Here is a 12,923-nt window from a genome sequence, read left to right as displayed (position 1 = left end):
CTAATTTTATGATTTTAGTGGATCTGTGTTTCTGAGCTGTGGCTTTTTTTTCTTTTTTTAGGAAGATTGGCCCTGAGCTAACATCTGCTACAATCCTCTTCTTTTGCTGAGGAAGACCGGCCCTAAGCTAACATCTGTGCCAATCCTCCTCTACTTTATATGTGGGATGGCTGCCACAGCATGGCTTGATGAGTGGTGTGTAGGTCTGTGCCCAGGATCCGAACCAGTGAACCCTGGGCTGCTGAAGTGGAGTGTGTGAACCTAAGTGCTAAACTGCTGGGCCGGCCCCTCTGAGTTGTGGCTTTTAATTGTTTCTAGTGGTATAGAGTTTTTTCCCCTGAGATGAGACAGGAAGATCATAGAAGACTGGAATGGGAGAAATGCCCTTCCCATTGTTAGATTAAGGCTCTGGTAAAGACTTTTTCCCTGGAGAATAGGTCTGTGTTATGGAGAATCCTCTGGGCTTATTTCACAATGATTACACTCCCCTCCTCTTACAGGAGCCATAATGGAATCTTTCATAAATCTTCGTCATGTGAACTTTGTGTGGTCCCTAGAGGTAAGACCCTTGAAAGTGTGGGATCCCGTCTGAGACTGGACCCCCAGGAGTTTCTTGCTTTCAAGATAGTCAACACTCAGTCTTCATCAATTCATCCGAATCACCATTTAAGTTTTCTACAGTCTGTGTCTCCAGCCGCTTCTCTTCCTGGTGAGCAGATCTCATCTGTCTTTCCAGATTTCAGGTTTGCCCTGAGACCTCAGTTCTTTGACAGGTCCAAAGAAAGTCACCGATTTTCAGTTTGCCCATTCCTTTTCTAAGGATGACAGGGACAACTTCCAAGCTCTTTCCATGAGGGAGCAGAAACTAGAAGTCCAGGCTGGGGTTTAAACCTTGGAAGTTTAGGTTTTTCCTTTATGCAATGCTTCATTACTTAAAAGCAAAAAAGAATCCCATCATTAATAAGCCTCGTTTTTCCAGTTAAATTTTTTTAATGCATTTTCTCATATTTGTAGTTTTTTTCTCATTGATTTCAATTTTCTGTAATAAACACTTCAGACACAGGCAAACAATTAAGTGCTTAAAATGAAAGGTGAATGGTATAAGCAGAAAATATTGAGGAGAAGTAGGACAAGACTGGCCATTTAAGGGCTGGTTCATTAAAGGAAGATTCAACTTGACTGTCTCACTCCCCGGAAAGCTCCTTGGTGTGGGTCTATGAACTCTGGGAGAAGGCCAAGGGAGGTCTAATTATATTTAGTTGACTCCGCAGTTTAAATACCTAACGTTTTTCAGTTCTTTTTTTCTTCCTTTCTCTCTCTGTTTTTTAAATTTTGAAGTGAGTTCATCTTTATTCTTTGACCTTTCTACTATATTTGCTAAATGCTTTCATCAGCCATCACTTCTCTATCTTTCCTAAAAAATAATTAAGAGATGAGTATCTATTCACCCATATACTTTGAAAGAAAAAGATATTCATAATAAAATTTTAAAATAAAAACATGTTGCAACAAATACCAGCCCACCATTATTTCTGCTTGTTGGTTGCCTTTGCAATTTTAGGTGACTGATTTTCCTTTCGATACAATCCAGAAAAATCTGAGAATAAAATAATTTGGGCTCTGGACATTTTTGAGAGAGAGTCTTTTCCAGGACCATTGATCTTGAGCATTTCTCCTCTTTTGCTTTCTCCCCAGTGGATGCTTGTCTTACCATGTTTTTTTTCTTTATTCTAGATGGTAAGTGAGAGGTTCTTTGATCTTGAGTGTTGCTTTTCAAAGAGGAACATATGCTTTTCTTACATATAATACTATGGTTTGGTAGTTCTTAACTTTTTGGGGGGTCACAGACCCGTCTGAGAAAATGATGAAAGCTGAGGAATCTTTTTAAAGAAAAAGCACATACACATATGTTTTGCATATGTAGTAAATTCAAGAGGTTTAAAGATTCTTTAAAGGGAAAATAAAGCTTTCTGATCTTCAGGTTAAAAACATTTGACATATATTTTTATCTTGCAAGTGGCTTTTGTCACGTGAAACATGGCCAGCCTGCCTTCTGCAAGAAGTGTTGTGTACCGAGTTTGGCCCATTCTGTAACAGAGAAGCATTTTCTGCCTGATTCAACAATCTGTTTAATCTTATGTAACAATGTTCTTTACTTACAGACATTATAAGGAAGACAATAAGATTTGTTCAGAAGGCCTGGACCCACTGAATGTAATAAGAACAACACTGCATTTACTGAGCATAATTATCTATATAGTAAATTATAAAGGATATTCAAGTGGTTTCCCACTCCCCTTCTCTAAGGAACTAATCCTAATCTTGAATCAATGGGACTAAGGGAATGGCTTTGCGACACTTGGGATCCTTTGTTCTCCTTTGACATGATCCTATTTCACTGGGAGGTTGACTTTTTGCTTCATAGACTTATTACAGGTCTTAGATTTTCCTTATGAATTTGCGCAGAATACAGTCTTTGACAACTGCATTGATTTTTGCAGGGGGCTTCGCTTCCCTTTAAAAGGCTCTATGACGTTTGGACTATAGCCGGGTGAGGGTGTGGCTCTATCTCTTTTTCACTTGAGTTCACAGAGTTGCTGTCTGTGCTCTTTACATCCTCATTTAGGTGTAGAACAAAGCGTTTGGCAAAGCATCCATGTCAGGAGCAGGTGGAGAAGTGGGCCTCCAACTGCCTGTGTGAAAATGGTTAAGAAGCAGCAGTTCTACTGCAACAAACACCAACAGGATGTTACATGCCCTTGTGAGCTAAGACTGAACTTACTAGGTTTTCATGGTTTGTGTTCTCTAAATATATGTATATGCTATATTTTCTAGTATTTTGTGTATATGCATACATATCTGTAGTTTGTGTGTGTGAATGTAGTCAATGTTCTGGTTAGTTCTCTCTAGTTTCTGCAAATTATGCTGTGCTTTGAAAAATGGTTTGATGAAGACATCTACAATTTGTAAGAGGGAGGATAATATGCATGTGATTGACATGAACTAATTAAGCTGAAATGTCCCAGGCTATTGTTGGCCAGGCGGTTATTTAACGGTGTGAGGGAAAATGTCATTCTGCTGCTTTCATCAATAAAAAGGTTTTCATCAGTAAAAAGAAGAATGAATGCTAATGCTCTCTTTGTATCATCATGCTCATTGTATAAGTCCTCTGTAGCAGGAGATGATATAGTGACCACATAGGGCTAAGAATACAGAATTTGGAATTAAAAACAAATCTCAAAAACTAGAGGTAGAGTTCCACGTTTACCACTTATATTTGCTGTGAGAACTTTATTACCCTCAGGATAGAATCCTGTGAGGAGGGAGAATAATGGGACCTACCTCATTAAGGTGAAGGTAATTAACTGACAGAATGCACGTGAAGTGCTTGCCTGGTCTATAAGAAATGCTCAATAAAGATGAGCTACTGTCATGGCGACTGCATTGCCTCCTTAGTTGGGAGTTCTCACCTAAGGCTATTAACTGGGTTGGAGCTCTTGGGCGTAAGAGACAGTTAACCCCATGGTCTAAACCTACCTATGTAAAAGGTTCAAAGCGAACATCTTTGTTTTCTTGTCTGTTTCTATGAACAGACTGAAAATAGCTTCTTGGGTTGTCTTTGGAATCTTATTTGCTACAGCTCTCTCATCAATGTCTAGAACAGTCTACTATTTTAGTAACTGCCTTCTTTGCTTGGGTTGTTAATTAAAGCTGTTTTCTGCTTAGCAAGGCATATTTTACCTTGAGCCTTAATTCCTTCTGCTCTTCTCTCTGGGTAGCAGAAATGGATCCAATTCCCAGAGATCTTTGTTGGGACAGGTTAAAATAACCAGATGACCTAGTGGTTATGTTCTTGATATACTTACAGCCATGAATTAGAGCTGGCATATATTTTTCTCCTTTTTAATAAACACTGATCTGTATTACTCAGTATATTGATGATTTTGTCAAGAGATACTCCTGGAATAGGATGATGTGGTAATTTTCTCGATTATGTTCCAGTTATCTTGCTAAATTTTCTAAGTAATTTCAATTCAATGATGGTCCCCAGGTTAAGCCTACTTTTGAACACAAGTATTAGTACCCTCTGTGGGTTGTCCTATGCAAACTTCGTGAAGTGACCAGTGAAGACCAGAACATTTCTGGTTGTCACAGAATTTATTTTTAAGGTCAGGAAATTCTATGAACTATTCTACGAGGGCACGAGCTTCTGTGTTTATTTTTAGGGTATCTACGTTTTGCTCTATCTCCCTATAACATCACCACCCTATTCAATATGTATCATCAATTTCCAAATCTCATCTGATTCTTCTTTTCTCTGTATCATAGAATATAAAATTATTTTCCTTATGATATGATTCAGCTATATTTTTCTATTATAATTTCATTTCAGTTTATTATCTCCAAAGGAAGTTTAAACACTGCTTCAAGAAATACAATACTTGATACTTCTCTATAAGTGACACCAACCTAGGGTTTTATTTAACACTCTACTCAATATCTGCATCTTTCATGGGTTCTATTTTCTTGCATATTAACTAATGAATTCTCTTAATCTTTCAAAGAAAATACTTTCCCACTTATTTTAAAGATGAAGAAATTGACGAACAGAGAAGTGTAATAGTTTCCCATAGCCTTAGATTGACTGAATATTTAGTACAGAGATTCACACTCAGTACTACTGATTTGAAAGCCTTTGTTCTTTCCTCTAGATAATACTAAATTCATAAAAGTGACACACGTTGCTGGAACTCAAATCAACAAAGTCTCAAGGGAAATGATCGACTTTGAATATGCGCTCCCATTAAAATCTGCCTCTCCTGTCACTGTCACTGAGTCCTGGGAGAACACCTCTTATATGCCCAGGCCTATAACAATATGGTTTCTAAATGATAGTAATGTTAAAAATAAAATTTTTCAGCACTGTCATTCCAGGAACTGATCTATGGTATAAAAGCAGTCTCTTCAGTTTGATGCTTTCTCTGCTGTGAAGAGAAAGCACAGGCTTTAATATATCATGATGTCTCTTTTATTCATTTCCTTCAACCTTTGGTTTAGTGCTTATAAATTACCTAGAACAGATTTGCTAGTGATGCCTTACTTAGTCATCAAATTTGGTAACATGAGCTAGGAGCCTGCTGAAAGATTTTATGCACATTTTACGTGCTGAAGAGTTCTGGTCATGGAAGTCTTTATGTATACATAAACCTTGTAACCTGGCACCCTTTTAACACCAGTATTTCAGAAACAGGGCTAATTCATACTTTGTGAACTATCTGTGTTTCCAGAGTTCTATTTTATATAGCTATTAATTTTGGCTGGCATATTTCTTAACCTCTAGGACTTTTGAAGCCATATGATAAATTTAAAATCACTGGTATATTAGTCAGGGATCTCCAGAGAACTAGAGACAACAATATATCTATATATCTATATGTATATCTGAATATATGGAGAGGAAGAGAGACAAAGAGATTTTAAGAAATTGGGTTACGTGGTTGTGGGAACTGGCAAGTCCAAAATCGGTAGGGCATGCCTGCGGGCTGGAGACTCATGAAAGAGTTAATGTTGCTGCCTCCAGTCCAAAGGCATAAGGCTTTCTGATGCTGAGAGACCTCAGTCCTTTTCTCCTAAGGCCTTCAACTGACTGGATGAGGCCCACTCACATTATGGAGTATAATCTGCTTTACTCAAAGTCTACTGATTTAAATGTTAATCACATTTAAAAATTCTTCACAACACTATTTAGACTGGTGTTTAACCAAACATCTAGACACTGTAGTCTAGTCAAGTAGAAATATAAAATTAACCATGATAACTGGGTTCTAACTTATGATGATTTTTCTCTAAAAAATCAGTGTTATTTAATTCCAAAGATATTGGCCTATGAAAATTTCAAAGGCTTCTGTAATGAAGATGCAAATTAATACAGTTTAATGTAAAATTAGCCGTTTTCATTTTGAAATTAAATCTCTTTTTTACGGTGGTAGAATCAATACTTAAATTCTTTGGAGTTAGTGATCACATGACATAATTAAGACTTTTTCTTTAACTTTTGCTCTTACCATAAGTAATTATATTAAGGTTCAAAGCTTGATTGGCATCCTTCTACAGTGATAAGAAAGACAAGCATTCTTTGCCAAGAATTACTTAATATTTCATTACATTTCCAGGCACTTTAACCTGAATTTTCATTTAAAATGTTCTCATTTAGAGATTCACGTTAATGAAACCACCATCACTTTTTGTATTTGGAACAATATTCATTATGCTTTTGAATCTTTCATTTATAATTTATTGTCTTCTAGCTAGAAAGCATTCAATAAAGATTAGCTCCCTACTTTCCTTAGAGTCAGAATTAAAGTGCAACAAGATATCTTAACATGCACAAGAATATTCTATTGAATAACTTTTTACACTGTTCTCATTGGTCCTTTGTTTCAATGCTTTTAAGATTTAACGTGTTTTAATGAAATCAGTACAGCAAATCCTGCAGAAAGGAAGCCTGTGTTGTCATCCTGTGACCGTTGACTCTATTAGTCAGGATGAACCAAGACAGGGTAAGTTATACTATGCATAAAACAACCACAAACTCTCAGTGGCTTTATTAACCAAGGCTTTACTTCTTGCTTATCTACATTTCCAACATGGGTCAGTATGGGAACTCTGCTCATCATACTCATTTGATAATCCAGGCTAATCAAGACTCCATTTACGCACATGCCCCATGACCCCTGTCAGGAGAGAGGACAGTTAATGTGCGTGGTATATGCAGCTTCTTAAAGCTTTCTCCCAGAGGTTCCCCGTACCACTTCTGCTCACATTTTGTTAACAACAAAGTTACATGGCCATGTGCCTAACTGCAAAGTAGGTGCTATGAGCCTGGAGGGAGGGGAACTGGAATATTTGTGAATAGACTTAGGGACCCCAGTCAGGCACTATTTCATTTGTGAGTCTGTATCGAGAATGATACAGGTTTAATACATGGCTAAGAGCGGCCCATGAAGACATTCAGTATCTCACGTGAAAGTGAGTAGCGAGGTCACCTCTGTGTTGGTGTGGGAGCGGGAGAATGTCATGAAGGATCAGGCGCTTTCGTGTTTCTCTCCTACGAGCTGCAGAGGCCTGGGTTTTGTCCTTAGCCTAGCCATCGTGTGGCTTCAGGAAGGCTTCTACAGCTGTAAATATCACATCCTCGCACCCTTGTCTCCAAGTCGGGAAGGAGGCAACAGGTTTTCTTTCTTGATCTCTCTGTCTCTCTTTTTAGTTAGGAGGAACACCTTCCCTAAAAGAAACTAGTCTGCTTTCCTAGCAGATTTTCCTTTATTTTTCATTAGTCAGAAACATGTCACCTGGCAACTCAGCTGCAAGGAAAGCTAGGAAAATGAGTATCTGAAAAGGGGGCAAAGGATAACTATAATTGGCTTAGAAGATGGTCATGGCTTTACCATCAAGGGCACATTGTCCCTTAAATAAAACAGAAGCTCCGATATCAAAAAAGAGGGAAAATGGCTATGGAGACAACACAAAACTATCTTTCAGAAAAAAAATAAAAGAACTTCATAATCATAGTGAGACGACAGTAGTTTGAGGTAAATTGTAAATAAGACAGGTTATCATGCAGTTTAAAAATGTTAAAAGGCTGGTCGTGAAAGGGTGAGATTGTTTCAGCTGGGGTCAGGTCAGACATCCAGGCGGTAGCAGAAGAGAAAATCCTTGAGAAACTGGTAGTATTTTAATGAGGAAAAGGGCATTCCAGGTGGAAAAAACTAAAGGCAAAGAGCCAGGAAAATGATAATGCTGCAGAGTGAGGCTGGGGTTAAGTATTAAAAGTCATGAATATCACACAAGAGCTTGGACTCTTTAGAGGGGCTTGTGACTTTGGGGCATTGTGATGTGGTGATTAAGAACACTTGCTCTAGACTTAGCCAATTTCAATTCAGTCTTAGTTCTACCACTTACTAGCTGTGAAATGTTGAGCAAATTCCCAAACCTAAGTCTTATTTCCTCATCTGTAATGAAAGGAAGTTGCGGTATGCTAAATTACTGTAATAAATAGATGCAAAACTGTAATGGCTGAAATAAAATAGTTTAATTTTTGTTCATATAACAAGGCAGTGGGCGGGCTCTGCTCCTTGTGATCATTTCAGGACCCAGGTCAAAAGCAGCCTTACCAGCTTCAACAAATGCTTTCCATGATCTCTTGGAGATAGTTCTCCAGAAAACTTCACTGGGTTCTACGGAACATTGCACTGTATAATGCATACTAAACACTAGCGTAGTGCCTGACACAGAGTAAGAAACCCATAAATATTAATGGTTATTAATGTTAGCCATAATTTTGGCTTAGAAACCAAAAGTCTTAAAGGGGAATTGAAAGAAACACATCGTCTTAAACCACAAAAGAATATTTTATGTGATAATTTATTTTGAGAAGAAAAATGAGACAATTAGAACTGGGATAAAAACTATTCTGGCAAATGTATGTAGGATAGTTCTGCAAGGGGTGTGATGATGGTGGGTAGACAAGTTATTAGAAGACAGTTGTAATGGTGTAGGCAGGAAGTAATGAGGTGCAGGAAGTAATGAGGTCAGAAGGTGGGAGGGAAGGAAAAAGGGAGTCAGAGCCAATAAATTCTGCTATCCAAAGGTTTTGAGAGTCTCAGATATTTTATATTCTTAGATGTCCCAAACTCAATTCTGTCTTAGGCATCCACATTCGTCACCAGCAAAATCAAAGTATTCCTTTTATGATCTCAAAAGAATTTTGTGATAATATTTGGATTTGATGGCAGAAAAATAGAATGAGAAAGTACCATAAGAGATCCCCTAGACATTTGATACATGAATATTTACTTGAAAATCAAGCTAAAATAATTTTGCATTACTTTCCTCCTGTTCACTAAGGAATAACTCTCGATTTCTTTCTAACAAATTCTCCCTTTATGCCCAAAATGACTAATACAGTTAGTGACCTTTTGTTTAAATTGAGGTAACTGGTTTATAATGTTATATAAATTTCGAGTGTACATCATTATATTTTGACTACTGAATAGACTACATTGAGTTCACCACCAAAAATTTAGGTTCCGTCTGTCACCAAACACACATGCCCCTTTACTCCTTTTCCCTCCCACCCCCCTTCCCCTCTGGTAACCACCAATCAGTTCTCTTTAAATATCTGTTTTTTGTTTATCTTCCTCATATCAGTGAAATCAGATGGTATTTAGCTTTCTCCATCTGACTTACTTCGCTTAGTATAATACCCTCAACGTTCATTCCAGGGATGCAGGGATGGTTCAACATCCACAAATCAATAAACGTGATACAACACATTAAAAAAATGCAGAATAAAAATCACATGATCATCTCAATAGTGGCAGAGAAAGCATTTGACAAGATACAGCATCTATTTATGATAAAAACTCTAAATAAAATGGATATAGAAGGAAAATACCTCAAGATAAAAAGACCATATATGACAAACCCACAGCTAATATCATTCTCAACAGAGAAAAAGTGAAAACTATCCCACTAAGAACAAGAAACAGACAAGGATTCCCACTTTCACCATTCTTATTTAACATAGTATTGGAAGTCCTAGCAAGAGCAATCAGGCAAGAAAAAGAAATAAAAGGGATCCAAATTGGAAAAGAAGTGAAACTGTTACTATTTATAGATGATGTGATTTTATATAGAGAAAACTGTAAAGAAACCACTAAAAAACTTTTATAAATAAATTAATACAGTCAAGTTGCAGGATACAGAATCAACATACAAACATCAGTTGCATTTCTATCCACTAACAATGAAGTAGCTGAAAGAGAAATTAAGAATACAATCCCATTTACAATTGCAACAAAAAATAAAATACCTAGCAATAAACTTAACCAAAGAGGCAAAAGATCTGTACACTGAAAACTATAAAACTTTGTTGAAAAAAATTGAAGAAGACAAACAAATGGAAAGATGTCCCATGCTCTTGGATTGGAAGAGTTACCATAGTTAAAGCGTCCATACTTCCTAAAGCAATCTCCAGATTCAATGCAATCTCTATCAGGTTTCTAACATTTTTCACAGAAATAGAACAAAGAATCCTAAAATTTATGTGGAACAACAAAAGACTCCGAATAGCCAAAGGAATCCTGAGGAAAAAGAACAAAGCTGGAGGTATCACACTCCGTGATTTCCAAATATACTACAAAACTATAGTAACCAACACAGCATAGTACTGGCACAAAAACAGACACACAAATCAATGGAACAGAATTGAGATCCTAGAAATAAACCCACACATATATAGACAACTAATTTTCAACAAGGGACCCATGAACATACAATGGAGAAAGGGGAGTCTCTTCAATAAATGGTGCTGGGAAAACTGGACAGCCACACACAAAAGAATGAAAGTAGACCATTATCTTACACCCTGCACAAAAGTCAATCAAAATGGATTAAAGAGTTAAATGTAAGACCTGAAACCATGACACTTCTAGAACAAAACATGGGTAGCACACTCTTTGACATTGGTCTGAGAAGCATATTTTCAAGTATCATGTTTGACCAGGCAAGCGAAACCATAGAAAAAGTAAACAAATGGGACTACATCAAACTAAAAAGCTTCTACACAGCAAAGGAAACCATCAACAAAATGAAAAGACAACCTAACAACTGAGAGAAGATATTTGCAAATCACATATCAGACAAGGGGTTAATATCCAAAATATACAAAGAACTCATACATCTCAACCACAAAAAACCCAACAACCCAATTAAAAATGGGCAAAAGATCTGAACAGACATTTCTCCAAAGAAAATATATAGATAGCCAGCAGTCACACGAAAAGCTGTTCAACATAATTAGCTATTAGGGAAATGCAAATTAAAACTACAATGAGACATCACCTCACTCTGGTCAGGATGGTTATAATTAACAAGACAAGGAACAATAATTTTTGGAGAGGATGTGGAGAGAAGGGAGCACTCGTACACTGCTGGTGGGAGTGTAAACTGGTGCAGCCCCTATACAAAGCAGTATGGAATTTCCTCAGAAAATTAAGAATAGATCCACCATATGATCCAGCTATTCCACTACTGGGTGTTTATCCAAAGAATGTGAATACACAAATGCATAAGGATACATGCACACCTGTGTTCACTGAAGTCTTCTTCACAATAGCCAAAACTTGGAAGCAACCTAAGTGCCCATGAAGGGAGGAATGGATAAAGAAGATGTGGTAGATATACACAATGGAATACTACACAGCCATAAGAAACAATGAAATCTGGCCATTTGTGACAACATGGGTGGGCTTTGAGGGTATTATGCTGAGTGAAGTAAGTCAGAGGGAGAAAATCAAATACCATGTGATCTCACTCATAAGTAGAAGATAAAAACAACAAGAGACAAACACATAGCAACAGAAATTGGATTGGTGGTTACCAGAGGGAAAGTGGGAAGGGAGGAGGGCGAAAGAGGTGATTAGGCACAAATGTCTGGTCATGGTTTGTAATTAGTCTTCGGGTAGTGAACATGATGTAATTTACACAAAATTCGAAATATATTACAGTGTACAACTGAAACTTATGTAATGTTATAAACCAACGTTATCACAATTTTAAAAAATGAGGTCTATCACTTTGATTGATTTGCATCCATTGAACCATCTCTGCATCCCTGGTATAAATGCCACTTGATCATGATTTATGATCTTTTTAATGCATTGCTGTATTTGATTTGCTAATACTCTGTTGAGGAATTTTTCATGCATATTCATCAGCAATGTTAGCCTGTACTTTTCATTTTTTGTGTTGTCTTTTTGTTATCAGGGGAATGTTGACCTCATAGAATGACTCAGGAAACATCTTGTTTCCTTCAATTTTTTAGAATAGTTTGATAAGGATAGGTATTAAATTGTCTTGAATGTTTGGTAAAATTCTCCAGATAAGACATCTGGTCATGAATTTTTGGGAGGTTTTTGATTGCTGTTTCAATCTCTTTACCTGTGATTGGTCAATTTAAACTCTTTATTTCTTCTTGATTCAGTTTGTGGATGTTGTATGAGTCTAAGAATTTATCCATTTCTTCTAGATTATTTAACTTGTAGGCATATAGTTTTTCAAAGTATTCACTTATAATCTTTTACATTTCTGTGGTATCTGTTGACATTTCTGCTCTTTCATTTTTTATTTTATTTATTTGAGGAGCCTTCTTTCTCTTTTTCTTAGTGAGTCTGGCTAAGGGTTTGTCAATTTTGTTAATCTTCTCAAGGAACTAGCTCTTAGTTTCATTGATCCTTTCTATTGTGTCTTTGTTCTCTATTTCATTTATTTCTGCTCTAATTTTTATTATTTCCCTCCTTCTGCTGACTTTGGGATTTGTTTGCTTTTCCTTTTCTACTTATTTTAGGTATAGTTTATAATTACTTATTTTAGATTTTTCTTGTTTGTTGAGGTAGGACTGTATTGCTATAAATTTCCCTTGTAGAATTGCTTTTGCTGCATCCCATAAGAATTCATATTTTGTGTTTTCACTTTCACTTGTCTCCAGGTACTTTGTGATTTCTCCTTTGACTTCTTCTTTTATCCCATGGTCATTCAGTAGCATATTGTTTAGTCTCCACATTTTTCAGATTTTCCCCATCTTTTTCTTGTAGTTGATTTCTAGTTTCATAGAATTTTGGTTGGAAAAGATGGTTGATATGACTTGAATCTTACTAATTTGTTGAGGCTTGCTTTGTTCTCCAACCTATGGTCTATCTCTGAGAATGTTCCATGTGCACTTAATAAGAATGTGTGTTCTCAACTGGAATATACAATCATGTACTGGGGGGCCTTGGGGAGAAGAAGAAAGAGCGAAAAACAGAATGTGTGTTCTACTGGTTTTAGATGAAATGTTCTATGTACTTCTATTAAGTTCACCT

Source organism: Equus quagga, chromosome 17, assembly GCF_021613505.1.
Source record: "Equus quagga isolate Etosha38 chromosome 17, UCLA_HA_Equagga_1.0, whole genome shotgun sequence".
Lineage (NCBI taxonomy): Eukaryota > Metazoa > Chordata > Mammalia > Perissodactyla > Equidae > Equus > Equus quagga.
Note: the sequence above shows the minus strand (reverse complement) of the source record.